Source organism: Hylobates moloch, unplaced genomic scaffold, assembly GCF_009828535.3.
Source record: "Hylobates moloch isolate HMO894 unplaced genomic scaffold, HMol_V3 SCAFFOLD_21, whole genome shotgun sequence".
Classification (NCBI taxonomy): Eukaryota; Metazoa; Chordata; class Mammalia; order Primates; family Hylobatidae; genus Hylobates; species Hylobates moloch.
Window position 1 is genome coordinate 35,741,120 of NW_026652296.1, and position 20,948 is coordinate 35,762,067.

Genomic DNA, 20,948 nt, shown 5'->3' on the forward strand with positions numbered 1-20,948 from the left:
GGCGCCTCCAGGCCAGGAGGAGTGTTGCGTCGCGGCCTCCAGACACAAAGAGCGGCCGGCGGGACGGGGGTGGTGCCGCGCTCCTGGCCCCGCGCGGGCGGACGGCGGAGGCACCTCCCAGGTGAGCCGAGCCTGGGCGTCCGGCGGGCCATTCAGGCGGCTGGTGGGGTCGAAAGTCCGGGGCCGCCCCTGCGTCGCGACCCGCGCCTCAGTCACCAGACCCGGCTCCGGGAGCGCGGCCTCCGGTGCTCCTCGCGGTGCGCGGCGCAGACTTGGCGCATCTGCCGTGGTGCCTGCTCTTCCGGTCGCCCTCGAGGGCGGGGCGGGGGTCACGCCCTAAAATACCGCGCCTGCTGGGCCGAACGCTTGAAAACCGGGTTTCCAGACGGCGGCGGCGCGGGCGCGGTGGGAACGAGGGCCGGGGTCCAGCACAGCCCCGAAGCTCGGCCTGAGGCGGGCGGCCTTGGCCGGGGTCCCCCGCGGTGCCGAGCTCCGCGGTGCTCGCCGTCTGCCCAGCGCGGGCCGTTTATCTTGGCGCCGCCGGCGTCCGGTCGAGGCCCAGGATTCCCTCCCGCCAGTGTGGCTGCGGCCCCCCACGGAGCAGGACCCGCGTTCGTGGCGCTTGGGACGGTTGATGGAAAGGGTGGAGAAGTCTGTTGCGAATTTTATCTGTTGTACTCGTTTTGCAGATTCGCCCCTTTCCTCCCGCTTGTGCGCGCAGTCACACACACCATGTGGGAGTCTCTGATCGCATTGGGTTCATACTCATCGATCGTGCCTGGGTACTGATGCCCCATTGTTAGGAGCTCTGTGTAGGGCTGTATGTTTGCTCAGGACTCACGTGAGGAAGGGTGGCCACGTTTCTTTCTGCTCTGTGAGACTTAGGCCAAGCCCTGGAACTAGGGAGGAGGTTCAGGAAGAGACCCATGAAGCTGGCGGGGCTTTGGAGAAGGGCAAGTGATTTTCAAGGTCAGTAGTAAGAGGGATCATGAGTAGTGGTAAGTTTCTTCTTAGAGGCCTTTGCTATGACTTCCAGGTTTTTCACACTGTACTTAAAATACTTTTAAAAGCAGAGTTTTTGTTGTTGTTGTTGTTGTTCTTGTTGCTGTTTTTGACACGAAGTTTCACTCTTGTTGCCCAGGCTGTAGTGCAATGGCACCATCTCGGCTCACTGCAACCTCTGCCTTCCGGATTCAAGCGATGCTCCTGCCTCAGCCTCCCGAGTAGCTGGGATTACAGGCACCTGTTACCACACCCAGCTAATTTTTTGTGTTTTTAGTGGAGATAGGGGTTTCACCATGTTGGCCAGGCTGGTCTCGAACTCTCAGGAGTACCAGCTGGTGATCCAGCTGCCTCGGCCTCCCAAAGTTCTGGGATTACAGGCGTGAGCCACTGCGCCCGGCCAAGTTTTTGTTTTGTTTTGTTTTGTTTTCGTTTTTTAATTTTATTTTACGTTAAGTTCTGAGATACATGTGCAGAACGTTCCGGTTTGTTACATGGGTATACATGTGCCATGATGGTTTGCTGCACCGATCAACCCGTCTTCTAGATTTTAAGCCCCACATACGTTAGGTATTTGTCCTAATGCTCTCCCTCCTCTTGCCCCCCACCCGCCCCGACAGGTCCCGGTGTGTGAGGTGTGTGATGTTACCCTCCCTGTATCCATGTGTTCTCATTGTCGACTCCCAGTTATGAGTGAGAACATGCGGTGTTTGGTTTTCTGTTCTTGTGTTAGTTTGCTGAGAGTGATGGCTTCCCACTTTATGCATGTCCCCGCGAAGGACATGAACTCATTCTTTTTTATGGCTACGTAGTATTCCATGGTGTATATGTACCACATTTTCTTTATTCAGTCTATCATTGATGGGTATTTGGGTTGGTTCCAAGTCTTTGCTATTGTAAATAGTGCTGCAATAAACATACATGTTTATGTGTCTTTATAGTAGAATGATTTATAATCCTTTGGGTATATACCCAGTAATGGGATCGCCGGGTCAAATGTTATTTCTGGTTCTAGATCCTTGAGGAATCGTCACACTGTCTTCTACAATGGTTGAACTAATTTACGCTCCCACCAACAGTATAAAAGCATTCCTATTTCTCCACAGCCTCTCCAGCATCTGTTGTTTCCTTACTTTTTAATAATTACCGTTCTAACTGGTGTGAGATGGTATCTCATTGTGGTTTTGATTTGCATTTCTCTAATGACCAGTGATGATGAGCTTTTTTTATATATATGTTTGTTGGCTGCATAAATGTCTTCTTTTGAGAAGTGTTTGTTCATATCCTTTGCCCACTTTTTGATGGGTTTTTTTTTTCTTGTAAATTTAGGTTCCTTGTATATTCTGGATATTAGACCTTTGTCAGAAGGGTAGATTGCAAAAATTTTACCCCATTCTGTAGGTTGCCTGTTCACTCTGAAGAGTTTCTTTTGCTGTGGAGAAGCTCTTAGGTTAGATCCCATTTGTCAGTTTTGGCTTTTGTTGCCATTGCTTTTGGTGTTTTAGTCATGAAGTCTTTGCCCATGCCTATATCTTGAATAGTATTGCCTAGGTTTTCTTTTAGGTTTTTTATGGTTTTGGGTTTTACATTTAAGTCTTTAATCCATCTTGAGTTAATTTTTGCATAAGGTGTAAGCAAGGGGTCCAGTTTCTGTTTACTGCATATGGCTAGCCAGTTTTCCCAGCACAGTTTATTAAATAGGAAATCCTTTCCTCATTGCTTGTTTTTGTCAGGTTTGTCGAAGATCAGATAGTTGTAGAAAGCAGAGTTTTGTTTTTTTTTTAAGTAGTTAAAACTCATCTGTTAAACAGAACACTGAATCAGCAGCCTAGCAGTTTTATGAACTGTGTGCAAGAATGATTGTATATTAAAAGGAAAATGCCCAGGTGTTAGAGAAGCAGTCTACTTTCATGCTTGTCCCTTTCGTTTGACTTATACATCATCTATTAGTGGTTTAAATGATGACAGATTGAATTGATCTGTATTGGCAAATAAAAGTGGGATGTGTGTTTATGTAAAGTTCAGGTGCAATAAAAATTAGAGAATAACTCTTTTTTGTAGAATGAGAAAATAGCAGGCCTTCTCCAAGGAACTTGGACTTCAGATTTTTTTTTTTTTTAATGTAGAGCCGGGAGTCTTGCCCAGGGTGGTCTCCAGCTCCTGGGCTGAAGTGTTCCACCTGCCTCAGCCTCCCAAAATGCTGAGATTACAGGTATGAGCCACCACACCTGACCTCAGATAACATTTAACTCCATCAAATTAGAAAGAAAGCACTTTATAGAGGAATAGATAGGACTTAAGCAAAAAGGTTTTTTTGTTTGTTTGTTTGTTTGTTTTGAGATGGAGTCTCGCTCTGTTGCCAGGCTGGATGGCGCGATCTCGGCTCACTGCTATCTCCACCTCCCAGGTTCAAGCGATTCCCCTGCCTCAGCCTCCTGAGTACCTGGGATTACAGGAGTGCACCACCACGCCCAGCTAATTTTTTGTATTTTAGTAGAGATGGGGTTTCACCATGTTGGCCAGGATGGTCTCCATTTCCTGACCTCGTGATCCACCCGCCTCGGCTTCCCAAGGTGCTGGGATTACAGGCATGGGCCGCCACGCCCGGCCGGACATAAGCAAAATTTAATTGAGCAGTTTACATTAACTTCAATGGAAACTTTTTCGGTAACTCATACTTACCCCATATGTTGTGATTTATAGGACTGCTCTGAGGTGGGTGAATTAATATGGTCATTTGCTAAGAGAATGTTGTAAGTCTTTTAATGTTAGGGTGTCCTTTGAACATTTGGTGATGGAAAATAGAATAACAAGAATGGCAGAGTTCCAACTGTGTCTGTAGCTTCCCCTTTTACAGTGAGTTCAAGTTCCTTGGAGAAGGCTTGCTATTTTCTCATTCTACAAAAAAGAGTTATCCTCTAATTTTTATTGCACCTGAACTTTATATAAACACACATATCCCACTTTTATTTGCCAATGCAGACCGGCTCAATCTGTCATCATTTAAACCACTAATGGCTCTTTTTAACTTTTTTAGAAGATGGCACATGTGGCATTTGAGACTTAGGGCACGTGAGCGGGGCTCTGTGAGCACATTCTTTCTACGGTGGACATTTACTTTGGATTTTTTTTTTTTTTTTAACTGAGAAGGAGTCTCGCTCTGTCACCCAGGTTGGAGTGCAGTGGCACGATCTTGGCTCACTGCAATCTCTGCCTCCTGGGTTCAAGCGATTCTCCTGCCTCAGCCTCCTGAGTAGCTGGGATTATAGGTGCCTGACACCACGCTCAGCTAATTTTTGTATTTTTAGTAGAGACAGAGTTTCACTATGTTGGCCAGGCTGGTCTCAAACTCCTGACCTCAAATGATCCACCTGCCTTTGCTTCTCAAAGCGATGGGATTGCGGGCATGAGCCACTGCATCCAGCCTACTTTTGGATCTTGCGATGAGCAGGTAGCTACTAGATAGCTTTCCTCTTTCCTGGCACAGGACAGATGTGGAAGCAGGAAGCAAAAACAGGAGCAGTGTCTTGGCCTCACAGCTGAACTGGCATGGCTTCCTGGCTGCAGATAATGGCGTCCTCTGCCCTGGAAGGCATTTCCAGCGCTGTGGCCACTTTGCTGTTCCATTCCTTGCTTATTGTGTAAGTAGTTAAGGGCGGTGGCTGTAACTGGAATCTAGGTTTGAGTTTAGCTTAGTCCTTGGCTTCAAGTGCAGATTAGGAATTCAGGCTCAAGGCCAAGACATTTGGTTAGTCACAAGCAGAGGCCAAAAGTTTGGGTCATACTCTACCTGGAGCTATTTGGAGGCAGGCTTTCCTTCTCCCACCTTGGGGTAACTTTGAGCCTCCTAGATTCTGATTATTGTTGTTTGTGAATGGACAGACAATTTTCTGGGACAGAGGAGTCTTTTGGAGCATGGCTTGTATTTTCATCCTTTTTTGACCTAGGTTCGAGAATGCTTCTGGCGCTGGCTGGTTGTACTCCCCTCTCTGAACCCGGATTGTCTTTCCTCGGACTTCAGAAAGATAATGGAGCCTTCCATCATCCTCCAAGCGAGGTGACCCGTTTCCCCCAAGACTGCTGTATAGTCTCCCTGGAGTCAAAGTCATTTGTTAGTTTCTGAAACAGCAGAGCTCTCTAGGTACCTCTGAAGCAATCAAGTTTGAGAACCTCTAGGATATACCAATTTTTGTGCATTGATTGTTACTTTGTATCTCATAAGGGGCAATCGTTACTTTTTTTTTTTTTTTTTTTGAGATGGAGTCTCACTCTGTCGCCCAGGCTGGAGTGCCATGGCGCAATCTTGGCTCACCGCAACCTCTGCCTGCTGAGTTCAAGCGATTCTCCTGTCTTAGCCTCCTGAGTAGCTGGGATTATAGGCATCCACCTCCACGCCCAGCTAATTTTTGTATTTTTTGGTAGACACAGGGTTTCACCACGTTGGCTATGCTGGTCTCGAACTCCTGACCTCAGGTGATCCGCCTGCCTTGGCCTCCCAAAGTGCTGGGATTACTGGCTTGAGTCACTGTGCCCGGCCCACACATCCTCTTATAACCTTATTTTTGGATCTACTTTGTTGAGTAAAGTAATGATTTTGGTTTGTTGGAGTTTCTAAGAGTGGTCAGAGACCTGAGGGGCAATCACTCTTCAAAATCTCTCAGTTTTTAAGCCTCTGGTAAAGAATTTTACATTTGTAGAGTGTATCAGTTAGGATATTTTAGCCACTAGTGTTGGAAAACCCAACTCAGTCTGGCTTAAATACACAGGGAGTTCACAGAAGACCTCAGGATGGGCTGCTCCATGGTTGAAGTGGCCCTGAGGGACCCAGGTGGCTCCTCTTCTGCACACAGCCTCTGACATCTGTGGGGAGAGGGAGCTTGGCTTCTGTGGCTTCTGTGCCTCTCTGAAGAATGAGGAGTGACAGCTGGTGCCCCCAGCCAGGGTAGTGGAGTCCTGGGCCATTTGAGCCAGTCACCAGGAGGCCTCCCCCGGCTGTCTCCAGAGGCAAGGTGGTGTGGGGGTGTGGGGACAGGAAGGACAGGCTTTTGGGTGCCTGGTCAGTGGGTGCTGTGTGAGCCTCACCATACAGGTAGCGTGTCACCTGTGCCCAGTCCCCATGCATTACTTGTACACTGGTTGTGGCTGCCAGAAATGGAGCTCAGGTCTCCTGGTGTTTTGTTTTTAAATTTTGAATGAGCGTTCAGTAGGTGCCAGGCACTGTTCTCAGTGTTCTTGTTAAATTCTTTTACAGAGTACTCACAGCAGGAGGCTGAGCCGGGGCGTGCCGTTGCCCCCATCTCACACACAGAGAGTGCAAGGGTCAGAGAGGATAATAACATGCTCAGGGTCACATGGAGGTCAGGGATGCTCCAGTCTGGAAAGGCTCTGCAAATTCCATGTCCCCCGCTGTGCCTCCCAACACAATGGGGTTTCCAACATCCCTTACTGCCAATGAGGGACTATATCATTTCTTTACCTTAACAAGAAAATGAGGTATTTTCAGTGCTAGAGAAAAGCTGTGACTTATGTGATCCTGTCTACACATGCTGGTTGAGAAGCAGTATTGAGGACTGTTAGCTCAAAGTCCCATTCTTATTTTATTTATGTTTTAGAGACAGGGTTTCACTGTGTTGCCTGGCTTGACTTGAACTCCTGGGTTCAAGCATTCTCCCACCTCAGCCTCCCAAGTAGCTGGGACTACAGGCATGTACATGACTCCATGTAATTTAATTTAATTTAATTTTGCTTGAGCTTTACTGCTTGATCAAATTCCTTTTTTTTTTTTTTTTTCCTGGCGATAGAGTCTCGCTCTGTCACCCCCAGGCTGGAGTGCAGTGGGCAATCTCTGCTCACTGCAAGCTCCATCTCCCAGGTTCACACCATTCTTCTGCCTCAGCCTCCTGAGTAGCTGGGACTACATGCGCCTGCCACCATACCCGGCTAATTTTTTGTATTTTTAGTAGAGACGGGGTTTCACTGTGTTAGCCAGGATGGTCTCGATCTCCTGACCTCATGATCCGCCTGCCTCAGCCTCCCAAAGTGCTGGGATTACAGGTGTGAGCCACTGCGCCCGGCTGATCAAATTCCATTTTTAAGCAAGAGTATTGAGGACTTAATGAATTGTGCTTTGCTTTTTGTGGGCTTTGTGTGCGTGTGTGCGCCCATGGAAATAACATTTCAGGGCTGGGCGAGGTGGCTTATACCTGTAATCCCAGCACTTTGGGAGACCGAGGCGGGCAGATCACTTGAGGTCAGGAATTTGAGACCAGCCTGACCAACATGGTGAAACCCCGTCTCTACCAAAAACAAAAAAATTAGCTAGGTGTGGTGGGGCATGCCTGTAATCCCAGCTACACCAGAGGCTGACGTGGAAGAATCGCTTGATCCTGGGAGGCGGAGGTTGCAGTAAGCCAAGATTGCGCTACTGCACTCCAGCCTGGGCGCCAGAGTGAGATTCCGTCTAAAAATAAAAAGAATCACGCCTGTAATCCCAGCACTTTGGGAGGCCGAGGCAGGCAGATCACCTGAGGTTGGGAGTTCAAGACCAGCCTGACCAGCATGGAAAAACCCCATCTCTACTAAAAATACAAAATTAGCCAGATGTGGTGGTACATGCCTATAATCCCAGCTACTCGGTAGGCTGAGGCAGGAGAATCTCTTGAACCTGGGAGGCAGAGGTTACAGTGAGCCGAGATCGCGCCATTGCATTCCAGCCTGGGCAACAAGAGTGAAACTCCATCTCAAAAAAAAAAAAGAAAAGAAAAGAAAATATTTCAGAAAAATGAGTCTGTTCCTGGGACTGGGACAATAACAAGCCCAGAGCTTCTGCTGGCCCCACACAAAGAGGGGTGGTGGGCTCCCCCGCCAGGATGGACCTCACAGGAGCTCCATTCACAAAGAGGACCTCCAGGTTCCCCTTAGAGTCAAGGGTGTCAGACCCTAAACATGAGAACCAGCATCAGTCAATATAGTGAAATATTCACTAACTTGGAGTTTTTGTTTCAAGGGCATAGGAATGTAGTAAACAGCTATTAATTGTTTAAAAATCAACAGGGAGAGTCTGCCTGGTGCAGATTTTGAGTAGGTTGTCCCAACCCCAGGGAGAGCTCCTTGTATCTGGAAGGCCTCTGCCTGTCCTGTACTCAGGTGACCTGAGGAAGCGTGTGCTGGACTGTCTGGCCACGTGGCCTTGGGGCTTCCAGCCATGCTTGGGAGGAGGACAAAACCAGGCAGGCAGAAGTGGGTAGCGTGCCAGGTCTCCAACACAGGAGAGGGGGCAGGGCCTTGAACAGACTTCAGGACGCGTGTCTCTATGTGGACCAGTGAGTAAAACTGAGTACCCGCGGTCCTGGGATGACCAGCAGGGACTCCAGAGGCTGATCTCAAATTCCTGACCTCAAGTGATCTGCCCGCCTGGGCGGCAACCCAGCCAGTTAGCTCCCTGCTTCAGGCAACGGTGTCACTGCTCTCCAAGGCCCCAAATGAAGGTAAGTGACAGGCTGAGATTTTCCCCGACTCTGGGTAGGGACAGAAACATGGATGCCCAATTTTGGAACCCCACAATCTACATTAATGGCCTGTACTGATTTCTGGTACGGTTCCTCAGGAAACTGTGTCAAGCAGGACGTTTGCAGGGGCGGGTCCGAAGTGGATACAGTCCACAGCCTGCATAGTTCAAGACCAGCCAGGCCTTGCTCTGTGGCAAAAGTTTTAAACTGTAGTTGATAGTGTACACTGTTGCACAGCTTTACAACGAAGCAATTCTTGATACATTTTAAATTCTTATTGAATTTTTATTATTTCCAACTGTGCACATAAAGTAAGACTCTTATAATTGTAGACTTTTACCACTTAAAATTCTCAGGCTGGCACGGTGGCTCATGCATGTAATCCCAGAACTTTGGGAGGCTGAGGTGAGAGGATCTCTTGAGTTCAGGAGTTCAAGACCAACCTGAGCAATGTACTGAAACCCCATCTCTACCAAAAAAAATTGAAAAATTAACTAGGTGCAATGGCATGTGCCTGTGGTCCAAGCTACTTGAGAAGCTGAGATAGGAGGATCACTTGGGCATGGGAAGTGGAGGCTGCAGTGAGTGGAGATGCACCACCGCACTCCAGCCTGGGTAACAGAGCAAAATCTTGTCTCAAAAAAGTAAAATAAAATAAAAATGAATAAACTTCTCATAATTGAAACTCACATAAAGGTGACTACCCTGTTGCAGTCACCATGCTAACCAAGCGATTGCAGTTACTGTCACCAGTTATGAGACATCTGTGCCCCCCATGAGATGTGCCAAGGACACACCTGACCCAGGTGTTCCTGCCACCCCTGAATCTAATTATGCAGACACCAGACAGACTCTGGGACATTCTACAAAATGCCCTGCCTGTGTGTACTCCAAAAATTTCAAAGTTAAGAAACAGAGACTGAGAAAATGGTCTGGTTTAAAGGGACAGGAAAACTGTGTACGGTGCTTGTCTCTGAATTGGAACCTGGACTAAGGTGAAAAAGATAGCTGTAAAGGACATTTGTTGGCACCGTGGACAGAATTTGATCTGAATGGTGGATTGTATAAATGTCAAATTTCCCTAGCTTGTTGTACTGTGACTGTCTCCTTGAGCTTAGTGAATACATTTTGAACTATTTAGGGATACAGGGGCACAAAGGCTGATACCCGATTTCAAATGGAGAAGGAGAGGAGTAGGGGTAGATAGATGATATGGAGGGAGGGAGGAAGTGAGGGAGAGAAAATGACAAAATGGTCGTGATAAAGGGGGAGAAGTGGAAACAGGTGGTGAAGCCAGCCAGGTGAGGGAGTATTGGAGAATTTTTTGTACTATTCTTACAAGTTTTTTTTTGTTTTGTTTTGTTTTGTTTTTTTTGAGACTGAGTCTTGCTCTGTTGCCCAGGCTGGATGGTGCGATCTCGGCTCACTGCAACCTTTGCCTCCTGGGTTCCAACGATTCTCCTGCCTCAGCCTCCTGAGTAATTGGGATTACAGGCACATGCCACCATGCCCGGCTAATTTTTTACTTTTTAGTAGAGATGGGGTTTCACCATGTTGGCCGACCTGGTCTCGAATTCCTGACCTCGTGATCCATCCGCCTTGCCCTCCCAAAGTGCTGGGATTACAGGCACGAGCCACCCCACCCGGCCTATTCTTTTTTTTTTTGAGACAGAGTCTCGCTCTGTCGCCCAGGCTGGAGTCTGGTGGCGTGATCTCGGCTCACTGCAAGTTCCGCCTTCTGGGTTCATGCCATTCTCCTGCCTCAACCTCTGGAGTAGCTGGGACTACAGGCGCCTGCCACCACGCCCGGCTAATTTTTGTATTTTTAGTAGAGACGGGGTTTCACCATATTAGCCAGGATGGTCTCGATCTCCTGACCTCATGATCCACCTGCCTCGGCCTCCCAAAGTGCTGGGATTACAGGTGTGAGCCACCGCACCTGGCCTATTCTTTTAAATTTTCTATACTTTTGAAAGTTTTTCGGAATAACAAGTCAGTCCTGTATTCACTGCCATCTAAAGACCTCCAACCAATAATAAGTATACTGTATTTCATCTATTCCAAGATAAACCTTTTTTTTTCTTTGCATGATAATATTTTTGACTTGGGGGTACATTTAAAAACTGATGCCATCTTAGCACTGGGTCACATTTTGACAGCAGTTTTTCGTCATCATTTGTCTTAGAATTAGTGGCATCTCAAATTTGATGAAATACTGTATTTTTCTCTGGCTCTGTTATGCGAGGAGGTGGGAAAAAAGGAGACTCTTAGGAGCTTCGTATGTGACATTTTTTCAGCCCCTCATGCCCGCATCTACACTCAAGGATTCCACCCCCAGGCCGTGTAGCTACATTAAACTCAACATATTCCAGATTGGATTTCTGTCTGCACCTCTATCTACCATGCCAATCTGTGTGTGCTTCCTCTGTTTCCTCCCTCAAGGAACAGAAACCGGATTTTTAGCCACTGATGGCCCCAGAAGGTCCAACGGGAGGAGCTCCAGGACCTGTCTAGGATGGGAGATGTGGACACTTCCTGTAAAGCGGGGCATGCATGAGGAGGAGGTGGCCTGGATCCTTCCCTTTCTGGGTAAAGGGTGGAAGCGGTGTGGATTCTTTACTTCGTGTGTTCTGATAGCCATATGTCACTATGTACTTGTTCTTTGTGTCTTCACATCTCCTTCTGTTGCATTTTAAAGCATTTCAATGGCATTTTTATGCCTAATAAAGCATTCTCATAGAAAAAAAAAGATGGTGGGCACAGGCCCTTGCCCAGCCATGCCATGGCACAGACACTAGCTTTGTTTCTTGAAATGACTTTGGCATCCAGATGTCTGTGCTTCGTTTTCTCCATTGTCAAGTGAGAATAGTTTTCCTGAGTCAGTTAAGATAATGGACAAGGGAATTTAAGGTGCCATAAAGCTCTAAAATTCTGTGATTTAAAATAGGGGACTTTTGAAACAGTCATTTATACTAGAATCATTCAAATAACAGATAACTTTAGACAAACAGCTCTGAGCGTAGACGTCAGTGAAGGGCAGAGGTGTGGCTGGTTTCTCTGCTTCCTGACTCCCCACACTCCTTCCCAGGTTTCTTTCCCTTACTGGTTCCTGTTTCTGGGTGATTTTTACACTGGATGCTTGCAGGGAATTCATTCCTGACCACCAGGAACAGGTGTGCTATATGGAACAGGCTATGGCCTGATGCTCCGGGCTCTTGTCTGCTCCAGGGTCCCTAGTCACCGCCATGTTGGAAACTTTTCAGGTCTCCTCAGACCTTGAATTCCATGTGTGTCAGACTTAGAAATGGTTCCATGCAAAGTCTTTTTAGTTGACTCAGGGGAAACTGCATCAGCCCAGGATTGTAATATTTTATTTTAGTTTATTTTGTTTGGCATGGACTTCAAGTAGTTGCAATAGCAAAATATGGTAATTTTCCCATCAATGGGCTCCTCACACTGCTGTGTTTTATCTACATTTAGGGTGATGAGCAATTCTGAATTCTCTTTTAGGGCCTTTGAGTTGTTGGTGTTGACACTGACCTTCACAGCAGGCTCATTCTTTAGAAATAGAAACCCCAAATATTCAGGCCTCTGTCAGAGTCTGTGCACTTTAGGATACGTGTAGAGAGCATAGAAGAGCATCAGTGTTGTGTGTTATGCCTCTAGGCTCCTAATTGCATGGCTGGAATTTCAGATATGAAAGTTGCAATAATCATGAGAAAAGGGGTAGACTGTTCTTAGGATTTTTCAACATAGATTTTATAGGCTATGTTATTTTATTCTTTATTTTTTGTTTTTTGAGATGGAGTTTTGCTCTTGGTGCCCAGGCTGGAGTGCAGTGGTGTGATCTCGTCTCACTGCAACCTCCGCCTCTCAGGTTCAAGCAGTTCTCCTGCCTCAGCCTCCCGAGTAGCTGGCACTACAGGCGTGTGCCACCATGACCAGCTAATTTTTGTATTTTTAGTAGAGACAGGGTTTCACCATGTTGGCCAGGCTGGTCTGGAACTTCAGACCTCAGGTGATCCACCCACCTTGGCCTCCCAAAGTGCTGGGATTACAGGTGTGAGCCACCGCGCCTGGCCTATTCTTTTATTTCTTTATAGTCAACATGAAACTAGAAAGGTTACACCCAGGTTCTGGGGAAGACAAAGTGTCTCAGTTTTATAACAGATGGATAGAATGGACCGGGACATGGAATGTTTGGTTGAAGTATTGCTTTTTTGTTCTGAGGAGGAAGCAAGTTAATATTCTTTCCTTATAATTCAGTTTACTAATACAGATTCTTACATGACACTAGGGCTTTTCAGGTTGATTTAGAGCTGGAAGAGACATTTTCCGTGTATTTTGGATATCAAATTCCTGTACTTATTTCATGGAAAACTTTTAGAAAACTATTCAAAACTACCTTATATGCATGTGTGCTGTTAGTAGGTATGGGGCAGTGTGTAAAGGTTTGTGTTCCAACTCTGGAGTTATCACTCACTGTGAGTTCGCTTACTGGATCTGTGACCTTGTGTAAATTGCTTAGCCTCTTCTATGGCTCAATTTCCTCACCTGTAAAATGGGTAATAATAGTGCCTTCTTCAGAAGGATAAATTCCAAAGTGCTTAGGAATGTGTCCAGTACATGATGAGCACTCAAGAAATACAAGTTTTATATCATCAAAAGATAATTACAAAAGCAAGCACCGTAGTGAGGGGTCAATGGTAGAGACACCTCTCCAGTGGCTCTGACAGCTCAGAGAGTGGGCCCCAGGACTGCACTCCCAGGGAGGGAGTGTTAAGAAAATCTCCTGGGGCCGTTTTTTTTCCCCTCAACCTTTAAGGTCACTTGACTGAAACAAAATAAATTGCAACAATTGTCTCATTAAAAAAAAACAAAACTACTCAGAATGGCAAAATGTGCAAACACTTCAAAAGAGTATAAACTTAGGCAACTTAAAGGAACAGACTGTATTTCTAAGATGCTGTGGTGACCTTGCAGGTTCTGTCCTCATGTCCTCCTGTGTCTGCACGTGCGTTCTGCAGAGTTGAAAGCTGTGTGTGCTAGGCTTCTGCCGAGTTCTCTTGGTTAGTGTTTTTACAGACAGGTGTCTGCATGTTGACACAGTACATGGCCTGTTAGCTTCAGTGCTGTTGAAAATATATACCGTTAGTGTTTTTACAGACAGGTGTCTGCATGTTGACACAGTACATGGCCTGTTAGCTTCAGTGCTGTTGAAAATATATACCGTGATGTGTCTCCCTTTTGTTAGGATTTTGATTTTTTGCTGAGCTAAAGCAACTTTTTTTTTTTTTTTTTTTTTTTTCAGACAGAGTCTCACTCTCTTGACCAGGCTGGAGTGCAGTGGTGTGATCTTGGTTCACTGCAACCTTTGCCTCCCAGGGTTCAAGCGATTCTCCTGCCTCAGCCTCCTGAGTAACTGGGATTACAGGCATGTGCCACCATGCCCAGCTAATTTTGTATTTTTAGTAGAGACAGAGTTTCACCATGCTGGCCGCACTGGTCTGAAACTCCTGACCTCAAGTGATCCACCCGCCTCAGCCTCCCAAAGTGCTGGGATTCCAGGTGTGAGCCACGGTGCCCAGCCTAAAGCAACTTTTAAATAGCATTCCATGAAGAGTTTCCAAGTCTTCCTGTTTTCCTTCTTTCTGGACTACAATGTCTCCACCTTCTTTCCTCCCTGCAGCCCTGTCACTGTGTACTCAGGCTGCTGCTGGGGCAGGTGTGCACTGAGTTCTCTTATCACAACCTCCCAGCAGGCTCCTTCGAGGAGTGCTGGAGGGTCTGGGCTGGCCAGGCTCACACAGGCCCACTCCTTGACCCTGGCGTGCCAGACACGTGGAGTCATCTCACTTTGCCCCTGGTGAAGGGAGGGAAACCGTTTCTTAAGTTGTTTTAATTTGTGTTTCCTTAATGATGAGCAGTACTGTGCCTATGAAACATGCTTATTATAATGAAAGGCAAGACTATCCCCTTATGTGATCAGCCTTCCTTTTTCTGGATATTTTGACATGGTTCTTACAGGAGTAAAGACATCATAGTCATAGCAAGCTGTGGCATCCTCACCCAGCCAGCCGTCGGGGCTTACTCATTAATGAGTGAGAACGGGGAGCTTTCATGGTGACAGCACCTACTTATAGAGCAGTCATCAGTTTTTTTCAGAATAATAACATCTACTTGCCCAGGATTTTGCTGGGCGCAGTGGCTCACACCTGTAATCTCAGCACTTTGGAAGCCTGAGATGGATGGACCACTTGAGGCCAGGAGTTCGAGACCAGCCTGGCCAACATGGCGAAACCCCGTCTTTACAAAAAATACAAAAATTAGCCAGGCATGGTGGCGTGTGCCTGCTGTCTCAGCTACTCGGGAGGCTGAGGCAGGAGAATCGCATGAGCCTGAGAGGTGGAGGTTGCAGTGAGCTGAGATTGCGCCACTGCACTCCAGCCTGCGTGACAGAGTGAGCAACTCCTTCTCAAAAAAAAAAAAAAAAAAAAAATCTACTTATCTACTTGCCTAGGATCTCTGACATTTTGGAAAAGGTAAAAAAAAAAGTGTCTGTATTAGTTCGTTCTCGCACTGCTATAAAGAAATACCTTAGACTGGGTAATTTATAAAGAAGAGAGGTTTAATTGGCTCAGGGTTCTGCAAGCTGTACAGGAAGCATAGCGGCTTCTGCTGGGGAGGCCTCAGGGAGCTTCCAATCATGGCGGAAGGTGAATGGGGAGCGAGGTGGCTCACACAGTGGGAGCAGGAGCATGAGAGAGCAAGCAAGGAGGTGCCACACACCTTTAAACAACCAAATCTCATGAGAACTCACTACCCTGACAACAGCACCAGGGGGATGGTGCTTACCCATGAGAAACCGCCCCCACAATCCAGTTGCCTCCCACCAGGCCCCACCTCCAGCATTGAGGATTATAGTTGAACATGAGATTTAGGCAAGGACACAGATCCAAACCATGTTGGTGTCTATATGAATTCTTCTCTGCAATTTCTAGCTTTCGTTTTGTTTTGAGACAGAGTTTTGCTCTGTCGCCCAGGCTGGAATGCAATGGCCCAATCTCAGCTCACTGCAACCTCTGCCTCCTGCGTTAAAACGATTCTCCTGCCTCAGCCTCCCAAGTAGCTGGGACTACAGGCGCCCACCATGCCCAGCTAATTTTTTTTTTTTTTTTTTTTTAGTGGAGACAGGATTTTGCCATGTTGGCCAGGCTGGCCTCCATCTTCTGAGTGATCTTCCTACCTTGGCCTCCCAAAGTGCTGGGATTACAAGTGTGAGCCACCATGCCCGGCTGCAGTACCTAGCTTTGATAGAGAATCAGATGTGCCAGCGAGGCTCCTGAGAAAGCTCTGGGTGGTTCCTTGACAGTCGTGACATTTCCATAGTGACAAGGGTAGTGGGGCTCTGTTGTGGCCCTGCTGCATTCAGGAAGGACTGCTCTTCCTGTGGCTGCTTTCCCCGCCTCCATGCTTGCTCCACACCAGGCCATGCCTTCTGCCTGTGAGGGAATCTGGGTTACCAGTCGTCGGCCTCTCAGGTGTCACTCAGAACATATCTGCACCCACATCTCTCCTGCCTCCTGCAGGACCTCCCAGGAGGAGGTGACCTGCCCACTTCCATTCATCGCTGTCTTGCCCTCCAGGCTCTGAGACATAGGCCGCTGGCTGCTGTGGAAGAGCTGCAGGCATGCAGTGGCTTCTGCACCAGCATCCCACCCCACTGCTGCTCCAACCCAGCACTGTGGAGCTCCCTTGGGAAGCATTATCACAGACCCTCCCAGGTAAATGTAAATTATCTTGTTTAATAAAAACAGGTATAAACTCCTTGGCATGTATGCACCTACAGCAGGATAAGTTATTCAAACTTGTTGTTTGGTTTTCAAGTGTATGGAGATTTTCCTGTTGTATCTTTCTATTACTGATTTAGTTTATATAATTTATTTCTAATTTAATTTTTTTTTTTTTTTTTTTGAGACAGAGTCTTGCTCTGTCACCCAAGCTGGAGTGTAGTGGCGCTATCCCGGCTCACAGCAACCTCCACCTCCTGGGTTCAAGTGATTCTCTTGTCTCCGCCCTGCTAGTAACTGGGATTACAGGCATGCATCACTATGCCTGGCTAATATTTTTTTGGTAGAAACGGGGTTTTACCATGTTGGCCAGTCTGGTCTCAAACTCCTGACCTCAAGTGATCTACCCACCTGGGCCTTCCAAAGTGCTGGGATTACAGGTGTGAGCCACCACACCCAGCAGAAAAAAAAAAAAAAATTATTTTGTAGAGACAGGGAGGGGTCTCAATGTGTTGCCCAGGTTGGTCTCAAACTCCTGGCCTCAACTGATCCTCCTGCCTCAGCCTCCCAAAGCCCTGGGATTATAGGGATGAGCCACCACACTCAATTCCAAATTCAGTTTCTTTCTTCAAATTCAGGGCTGCTATTCAGATCATCTCTTTCATCTTGGAAAAGTTCTGATTGTGGTTTTTAAGAAATTGGTGGCAGGGCATGGTGGCTCACTCCTGTAATCCCAGAACTTTGGGAGGCTGAGGCGGCAGGATCACTTGAGCACAGGACTTTGAGACCAGTCTGGGAAACATAGTGAGACACTGTCTCTACAAAAAATTTAAAAAATAAGCCAGGCATGGTGGCATGTGCCTGTGGTCACAGCTACTCAGGAGGCTGAGGTAGGAAGATTGCTTGAGCGGAGGAGGTTGAGGCTGCTATGAGCCATAATCATGCCACTACTCTTCCAGACTAGGTGACGGAGTGAGACTCTGTCTTTAAAAAAAAAAAGTAAGAAAGAAATTGGTCCTTTTAATCTAAACTGTTGAATTTATGTGTGTGGAGTTTATAGTATTCCTTTATTATCCTATTATGCCTACAGAATCTGTAAAGATACAGTTCTCTCTTTTATTGCCAATAATGGCAGTTTGTCTTCTTTTTTTTGAGATCTGACAAATGAAAATTTGTATCTTCTTTCTCTTTTTTTCCCTTCGTTAGTTTTGCTAGAGGTTTATCAATTTTATTGAACTTCAAAAATCAGCTTTGGGTTTTATTGATTTTTTTTCTATTACTTTTCTGCATTCGATTTTATTGATTTCCCCTCTGTTATTTTCATTCTTCTGCTTGCTTCAGTTTATTTTGCTCTTTTTTTCTAGTTACTTGAGCTGGAAGCTGAGATTATTGATTCGAGCCCTTCTTTTCTAATATAAGCATTTAATAATAAATTTTCCTCTGAGAACTGCTTTAGCTGTATCCCACAAATTTTTGTATGTTGCATTTTCATTTCCTTCAGTTTAATATATTTAATTTTTTTCTTGCAATGCCCTCTTTGACCAATGGATTATTGAGAAATGTGTTGTTTAATTTTCAAGTGTATGGAGATTTTCGGTTGCATCTTTCTATTACTGAATTCTAATTTAATTTTATTATGGTCTGATAGCATATTTCGTATTATTTCTATTCTTTTAAATGTATTGATATATATTTTATGGCCCAAAATATAGAATATCTTTTTCTTGGCTTCATGGTATGTGAGAAGTCTGATGTAATAGTTAACTTTGCTCCTAAGGGTTTTTTTTCTTCTGGCTTCTTTCAGGTTTCTCTTTGTCTTGGGTTCCTGCAGTTTGAATATGATAGGCCTTGGCCTCGATTTTTTGGTAATATCCTGTGTGGTGCTCGCTGAGCTTCCTGCGTCTGTGGTGTCGGGAAATTCTCAGTCATTATTACTTCAAACATTTCTTCTGCTTCTCTCTCTCTTTCTACTTCTAATGTTCCCATTATACACGTGTTACACCTTTGATAATTGTCTCATAGCTGTTGAAGATTCTGTTCTTCCTCCACTCTACCACCCCTATTCTTTCTTCTCTTTGCTTTTCAGTTTGTGAAGTTTCTATTGAAATATTTTCAAGCTTGTTGATTCTATCCTTTACCATGAGCAGTCTACTGATGAGCCCATCAAAGGTATTCTTTTAAAAAAAAAATTTTTTTTCAGACAGTGTCTCACTATGCTGCCCAGGTTGGAGTGTAGTGGTGGGATCATAGTTCACTGCAGCCTCAAACTCCTGGGACTATAGGTATGCACCACCATGCCTGGCTAATTTTTTTTTTTTTTTGAGACGGAGTCTCGCTCTGTCGCCCAGGCTGGAGTGCGGTGGCGCAATCTCGGCTCACTGCAAGCTCCGCCTCCCGGGTTCACGCCATTCTCCTGCCTCAGCCTCTCCGAGTAGCTGGGACTAAAGGCGCCCGCCACCACGCCCGGCTAATTTTTTTGGTATTTTTAGTAGAGACGGGGTTTCACCGTGGTCTCGATCTCCTGACCTCGTGATCCGCCCGCCACAGCCTCCCAAAGTGCTGGGATTACAAGCGTGAGCCACCGCGCCCGGCCATGCCTGGCTAATTTTTAGATTTTTTTTGTCTCACTGTGTTGCCCAGGCTGGTCTCAAACTCCTGGCCTCTAGTGACCCTCTTGCCTCAACCTCCCGAAGTGGTAGGATTACAGGTGTGAGCCACTGCACCCAGCCAGCATTCTTCATTTCTGTTACAAAGGTGTTGCTTTGTTTTCGTTTTTGTTGTTGTTGTTGTTGTTTGTTTGTTTTAGAGATGGGTCTTGCTGTGTCACCTAGGTTGGAGTGCAGTGGTGTCATAGTAGCTCACTGCAGCCTCAAACTCCTGGGCTCCAGCAAGCCTCCTGCCTTGGCCCCCAAAGCACTGGGATTACAGGCATGAGTTAACATGCTGGGTCTGTTAACAATGTTTTTGATCCCTAGCATTTTCTTCTGATTCTTTCTCAGAGTTTGCATATTTTTATGAACCTTACTCATCTTTTTGTATGTTGTCCACTTTTTCCCATTACAGCCCCTCACATGTTAATCATAGTTATCTGAAAGTCTCAGTCTGATCATTGCAACATCTTTGTCAGATCTGAGGTGGGTTCTGATGCTTGCTTTGTGTATTCAGACTTTTTTTTTTCTTGACTTTAATATATCTTGTAATTGTTTGTTGAAAGCTGGACATGATGTATTGATTGGGCTATAGGAACTTAAGTAAATGGATCTTTAGTGTGAGGTTTTGTGTTTCTCTGCCTGGCAGTTAGGCTGGGTTTAATGTTTACTGTAGCTGTAGATGGCAGAGGCTTCATATTCCTCCCGTGTCCATTTTTGTTTCCCAACTATCTTTGGGTTTTTCTAGAAACTCCTTAAGTGGTGTATGAGGGTTCTCCAGAGAGACCAACAGGGTATCTGTCTGTGTATCTATGGATAATAGATATGTGAGAGGGGATGTGTTAGGAGAACTGACTCATGTGACTGTGGAGGCTGAAAAGTCCAGTGCCCGGCTGGCTGCCAACTGGATGTCCTAGGATGCTGATAGCATGGCTGAGGCCAGGTCTGAAGGCCTCAGAGCCAGGGAAACCAATGGTGTAACTCTCAGTTTGAAGCCAAAGCTCGGAGAGCCTGGGGGGGCTGCCAGTGTAAGTCCTGGAGTCCAAATGCTAGGAGTCTGGAGTTGTCCCAGGACAGGAGAGGAAGAGTGCATGGCAGCTCAGCAGATAGATTTGCCTTTTCTCTATTTTTGTTTTCTCCAGGCCCCCAGCAGATGAGATGGTGCCTGCCCACGTTGAGGGTAAATCTTCCCCACCTAGTCCACTCAGACTCCCATGCTAATCTGCCCTGGAAACACCGTCACAGACACACCCAAAAATAATGCTCTAGTAGGTTTCTAGGTATTTCTTAATTCAGTCAAGTTGACACCAAAAATTAACCATTACAAGTGGAGTCTTTATCTTGCCCCTCCGTTGTAATTCACTGTGATTATACTACAGCCCTGTTGGTGTGGTGGTAAGGTATTGGGGAAGGAAAATGTCCTGTAATCCTGTGATTCAGTCTCAGTTTTTTATTCAGTCTGAGTCCCTGGACTGTGGACTTCAGAAGTTTCTTTGCCTGCCTGCCTGTCTTCCTCCCTCCCTCCCTGCCTCTCTTCCCTCTCCCTCCTCCTCTTCCCTCCTTTCTTTCTCTCTTCCTCCCCTGACCCACCCACCCCATTAAGTTATCCAGAAAGCTACTGGAGGCTTCATTTTTCAAGTTTTCCTTTTCCCTTGGCCAGATAAGGTTCTGATAAAGTAGTTTTCCTTGATGGAAGGCCTTTGTTATGGAAAACAGAATGTTCTGGGCATTTTTCAAAATGGTTACTTTTCTTGGAGTGCATTTCAAAATGATTATTATTTTTTCTCTCTCCCCTTGTCCGAAGAGTAAGGGATTTATTTTTTTCTCCAGTCTTCATCATGAGAATCTGGTGAGGCTTTTGGAGATATAACAAAACTTAGGAAAGTATGTCACTTCCTGCCCCTACGCTGAAAGATTGGGCCTCAGGATTTTCTCTTATACTTGTCTATAATCAGCTTCCAGCAATCATCAGTTGCCGTGTGTTTTTACCAGTTATTGGC

At 46.2% G+C, this 20,948-nt stretch overlaps 1 protein-coding gene across 2 annotated transcripts in view; it reads left to right on the plus strand.

Moving 5' to 3' along the window:
- NINL (ninein like) overlaps positions 1-20,948 on the plus strand; it is a 141,404-nt gene continuing 120,456 nt past the window's right edge. For both annotated transcript variants that reach the window (XM_058432964.1, XM_032142251.2), the window contains exon 1: positions 1-121. The gene's annotated coding sequence lies outside the window, so the exon portion shown is untranslated. The remainder of the gene's footprint in view (positions 122-20,948) is intronic.